A 6,133-nucleotide genomic window follows, 5' to 3' on the forward strand; every position below is an offset into this window, starting at 1 on the left:
TATGTACTGAGTTTTTCCATACTAATGTGAGATACATAAGAAATTTATCACATAGTACCTTAAGCATTATATGTCATGATCAGCAATGATCTAGTTGAATGGCAGAGCAGGCTTAAGGGACTGAATGGCTGCCTCCTGTTCCTATTTCCTATGGTTCTATGTCTATGCAGCAAAAATTGTGATTAAGCCCACATGTCAACCAATCTCTTTTTAAATTGCAAATTAACTATCTAATTGACTCATTTGAGCTTCACAATGAGGAAACACTCCATTGTGTTGTGTTGCACTAGCACTGTGCTAAATGGAGCAGATTCAGAACAGATCTAGCAGCTGAAAACTGGGCATCTGTGAGATGCTGTGGGCTGTTGCCAGCAGCATAATGTTATTCCACCACAACCTGTAACCTCATGGCCTGGCATATCTCTCACTACTATTAGCATTAAGCCAGGGAACTAATTTAGTGTAGAAGAGTTTTCCAGGAGCTGCACCAGATGGACGTACAAATGAGGTGCCAACTTGTGAAGCTACAACACCGGACTAGATGTATGCTCAATAGCAGAAGCAGCATGCTATAGGCAGAGCTACTAAATGATCCCGCAGCCAACCAATAAGGTCAAAGCCTTGAAGACCTACAACATCCAGTTGTGAATGGTGGTGGATAATTAAACAACTAACAGGAGTAGGAGGTTGCATGAGCATCCCCATCCTCGATGATGGTGGAGTCCAGCATATGAATGCAAAAGACAAAACTAAAGCGTTTGCAACTATTTTCAGCCAAAAGTGCCTAGTGAATAATCCATCTCTGCCTCCTCCTGAGGTTTTCACTGTGATAGAACCTGTCTTCAGCCAATTCGATTCACTCCATGTGATATTAAGAAACTGCTAAATGCACTGGAAAGGGTAATGGGCCCTGACGACATCCCTGCTGTACTGCAGAAGATTTGTGCTCCAGAACCAGCCACATCTCTAGCCACGGTGTTCCAGGACTGCTACAAGACTGGTATCTACCTGGCAAATTAGAAAATCACCCAGATATGTCCTGTCCACAAAAAGTAGGACTGATCCAATCTGGCCAATTACCACCCCGTTAGCCTACTCTGAATCAACATGAAAGTAAGGGAAGGGGTCATCGACAGTGTTATCAAGCTTCACTTACCAATAACCTGCTCATCGATTTGGCTGTGTGGTTAATAATGAAGAAAGCTGTAGACTGCAGGAAGATATCAATGGACTAATCAGATGGGTGGAACAGTGGCAAATGGAATTCAATTTGGAGAAGTGTGAGGTAATGCATTTGGTGAAGGTTAAAAAAGCAAGGTAATACAATAAATGGTAGGATACTGTGAAATGTCGAGGAACTGAGGGATCTTGGAGTATATGTCCACCAGTCCCTGAAGGTGGCTGGATAGGTAGATCAGGAAGGCTTATGGAATACTTGCCTTTCTTAGCTGAGGCATAGAATACAAGAGCTGGAAGGGTATGCTGGAACTGAATAAAACACTAGTGAGCCACAGCTGGAGTACTGCATGCAGTTCTGTTCACCACACTATAGGAAAGATGTGATTACATTAGAGAGGGTACAGAGGAGATTTACAAGGATGTTGCCTGGACTGGAGAATTTTAGTTCTGAGGAAAGATTGGATAGGCTAGGGTTTTCTTTGGAACCGAGGATGCTGAGGGGAGACCTAACTGAAGTATATAAAATTGAGGGGTCCAGATAGAGTGGACAGGAAGGCCCTATTCCCTTAGTGGAGAGGTCCGTAACCAGGGGCCATAGATTTGGCGTAAGAGGCAAGAAGTTGAGAGGGGATTATAGGGGCCATTTTTTACACCCAGATCTGGAACTCACTGCCTGAAAGGATGGTGGAGGCAGAAACCCTCATAACATTTTTTAAAGTATTTGATAGATACTTGAAGTGCCATAACTGACAAGGCTATGGACTAAGAGCTGGAAACTGGGATTAGGCTGGATGGTTACTTGGCTAGCTGAATGGTCTCCTTCCGTGATGTAAATTTCTATGATTCCATGATGTTCAGTTTGGGTTCCGCTGGGATGACTTGACTTGCACGTCACAGACTTGGTCCAGACATGGCCAAAAAAGCTCTATTCTAGAGGTGAGGTGAGCATGGCTGCCCTTTTCAGCAAGGTGCATTTGACCGAGTGTGGCATCAAGGAGCCCCAGTAATATTGAAGTCAATGGGAATCGGGAGAAAATTCCACTGGCTGGAGTCATTCTCCGCACAAAGGAAGATGGTTGTGGTTGTTGGAGGTCAATCGTCTCAGCCCAGGACTTCACTGCAGTAGTTGTTCAGCGCAGTGTCCTAGGTCCAACCAACATCAGCTGCTTCATCAATTACTTTCTATCAAAGTGGGGATGTTTGCTGATTGCACAGTGCTCGGTTCCATTCGAAACTCTGCAAATAATGAAGGCATCCGTTCCCACATGCAGCAAAACCTGGACAAGATTCTGGCATAGGCTGATTAAGTGGCGAGTAATATTCATGCATATGCTAGGCAATTACCATCTCCAACAATAGAGAGTCTAAAGTGTTAGCATCATTGAATATCCCAATGTCAATATTGTGGTAGTCATCATTGACCAGCAACTTAATTGGACCAGATATATAAACACTGGCAACAAGAGCAGGTCAGGGGCTGGGTAGTTTGCAGTGAGGCTCACCTCCCATAGCCCTTCTGCCATCTACAAGGCATGTCTGGAGTGTGATGGCATACTCTCAAGTTCCTGGACAAGTGCAGCTCCAACATTGCTCAACACCATCCAAGCCAAAGCAGCCTCTTGGGCATCCCATCCACGACCTTAAACATTCACTCCCTCCACCACTGACAACTGTGGCTGCAGTGTGTCCCATCTACGTGCTGCATTGCAGCAACTTGCCAAGCTTTCTTTGACAGCACCTCCTAAACTCAAAACCTCTACAACCAAGAAGGACAAGGGCAGCAAAGGCATGGAAACCCCACCACCTGCAAGTTCCCCCTTCAAGTCTCGCACAATCCTGACTTGGACGTATATTATCATCACTCAATCAAAGTCCTGGAATAGCAGCACAAAAGTACCTTCTCCACAGATTGCTGTGGTTGAAGAAGGTGACACCACCATCTTCTCAAAGGCAATTAGGGATGGGTAATAAATGCTAGTCTCACCAGTGATGGCCACATCCCATGAATGAATAACAAAATCCGGTAATTTCTTTGAAAAAATGTAGTTTATTAAAATGCGTAAATGTCCATGACATAACAGTTCAAATTTGGCATCACAAAATGCAATACAGTTCAATTTCTTTCAATACAGCATGTAGCATTCTGAGGTGCCTCATTATCCTTAAATTACAGGTTATATTTACAATATACACTTCATGTGAAACATTCTCTGCATACAGCCCAAAGAGTTTTACACGTGTTCCAGCTCCCCAGTGTAGTATGATGTGAAAATCTGCTAATTTAATATTTGATCAAATTACTTAATTTTTAAAATTTCTCCTGATTAGTAATATTGATGTGGATCATGCTTAATCCAGAATACTTTTAAAGTGTGATGGTGTGATAAGGAGTCCAAACTAGTAATTTAAGGATTGATATCGGGCAGAGAATGATAAACACATGTAATGGACTTTCAGTGAGCATTGTAGAGGTGAAAATTCTTGCTCTAAGATAGTTTGATGCAGTAATGGGTGGAATCTGTAGCATATTGCTAAATGGATGAATTAACGTGTTGAATAGCCTTCCTCATTTGTCAGTATGTTTGGTTTAAATTCTTTCATGGGATGTGGGCGTCACTGGCAAGGCCAGCATTTGTTGCTCATCCCTAATTGCCCTTGACAACTGAATGGCTTGCTAGGCCATTTCAGAGGGCAGTTCAGAGTTAACCACATTGCTGTGAGTCTGGAGCCACGTGTAGGTCTGACCAGGTAAGGACAGCAAATTTCCTTCCCTGAAGGACGTGTGGCAAGCCCTTACTACCTTCATTTAGGCTCCACCCACTTCCTCTGCTGAGTTAGAAACAAAATGCTGGAAATACAAAGCAGGTTTCGCAGTATCTGTGGAGAGAGAAACAGTTAACGTTTCAGACCGTTGACCTGTCAGAACTGGAAAAAGTTGGAGATGTAACAATTTTTAAGCATCTACAGAGGCAGGGGTGAAGGGTGGTTGGTGGTGGTGGGGGTGGGGAGAACAGAAGGGAAGGTCTGAGATAAGGTGGCAGGGCAGGAAAGATTAAATGACAAGGGATGATGGTAATAAAGACAAAAATAAATAAAAGATGGGTCTGGAGGAAGTGAAAATGTTAAAAGCAAAATCATCACCAACAACTGCTGCCATCCCAAAACAAAAGCACAAAGAAAAAAATTAGTGCGAGGTTATGATGTGCTGAGTTCCAATAACCAGCTATCTGCTCCATTCCACTTTGAATCCTTGACTTGTCCTCTTTTCTCATCCATGGTTTTTGCATCACCTGTTGCAGATCTCCGCTCAGTTGTATTTGCAATTAACTATGATCACGTTTAGTAGAAGAGGTAGACGTTGCAGCAGCTAGTGAGAACACCTTGGGTAAAAAAGAACTTGCACAGGGTTGCGGAGGGCATTTCGATCATGGGTCATGTTTGGGTTAGGCTGTAAAGGCCTCCAGGTTTCTCAGCTCACTTTCCCACTAAGATTGAATGGTTGTCTGTCCATTTGTTATCTTGCCTAGCTGCCTTAATTTCTCTGTGGCCTGCTTACTTCCTTGTGCTTATCCTCCCCTCAATGCATGCTACCGTACCTACTTTTCCAATTCAAATGCTTCCAAGCCTGTTCACTTTAAATGTTTGCATGTCCTCTCCAAGTGTTTTCTGGACTGTCAACCACAAATCTTTTCTGGCTTGCCAATACATGATAGAGAGATTGTGTCCGGAAGGAACAGCAGTAAAGGAAGAAGATTAAAAAAAGAGAAAAAAAGCACAATACTTTACTTTTTTTTAAAAACAGCAAGCAGTAATGGTATCTTTAGCTGGAGGGACATGACAGATTAACCCAAAATGTAGTTGGCGATTATCAAGGATGGGTGTGTTGTCTGAGTGAAATGGAGGTGGAAGTGGGTTTAACAATCAGAAATAAGCTTATTTTTTGTTCCAGTGCTTTTGGATTGTATTTAAACGAATTTCGTTTGGCTATCTAGCCCTTCCCAAAGCAGCCACACTTTCATTGTTCTCTCTGCTGCAGCTGCTCCGACCCATTCCCCATCGAACAAAATCATCAACACTTCAGATGAGGTGCATCTTGTTCTCTGCCGGTGGCGCAGTGGTTAGCACCGCATCCTCACAGTTCCAGCGACCCGGGTTCAATTCTGGGTACTGCCTGTGTGGAGTTTGCAAGTTCTCCTTGTGTCTGCGTGGGTTTTCTCCGGGTGCTCCGGTTTCCTCCCACAGCCAAAAGACTTGCAGGTTGATAGGTAAATTGGCCATTATGAATTGCCCCTAGTATAGGTAGGTGCTGGGGAATATAGGGACAGGTGAGGATGTGGTAGGAATGTGGGATTAGTGTAGGATTAGTATAAATGACTCGGTGGGCTGAAGGGCCTGTTTCAGTGCTGTATCTCTAAATAAAAATAAAATAAATAATGGTACAACGTTAGCAGTCGTCCAGTCCACGAACACTATCCCTATAGCCAGACAGGATTGGTAAATGATAATTAGTTCCATTCAGTACTGGTGAGTTACCCACTTTCTAGGATGTTAAATGCCTTGATGTTCCCTCCCTCACTATGTTAATTGTCACGATCGACTGCTGTTATCTGGTGAGGCGCTATCGTTGTCTTTCCCAGGTCAGTGTACCGATGCTAAACCTGAAGTGTGAATACATTTTTAAACTAGTTAAAGGCAGTTCCGAAGAAGGGTCACTGACCCGAAACGTTAACTCTGCTTCTCTTTCCACAGATGCTGTCAGACCTGCTGAGTGAATCCAGCATTTCTTGTTTTTGTTTTTAAACTAGTTGTTAGTGAGAGAAGAGCGTCGCCTGGCTTATTATTTAAATGAAACATAAACGTTGGCGTCCCGCAATACTATTTCCGGGCTGCACTTCCTGTATAAAGATGGCGGGTGTGCAAGTGCTCTATCTGTCCGACGCTGCTCCGTGTCATG

Source organism: Heterodontus francisci, chromosome 31 (genome assembly GCF_036365525.1).
Source record: "Heterodontus francisci isolate sHetFra1 chromosome 31, sHetFra1.hap1, whole genome shotgun sequence".
NCBI lineage: Eukaryota > Metazoa > Chordata > Chondrichthyes > Heterodontiformes > Heterodontidae > Heterodontus > Heterodontus francisci.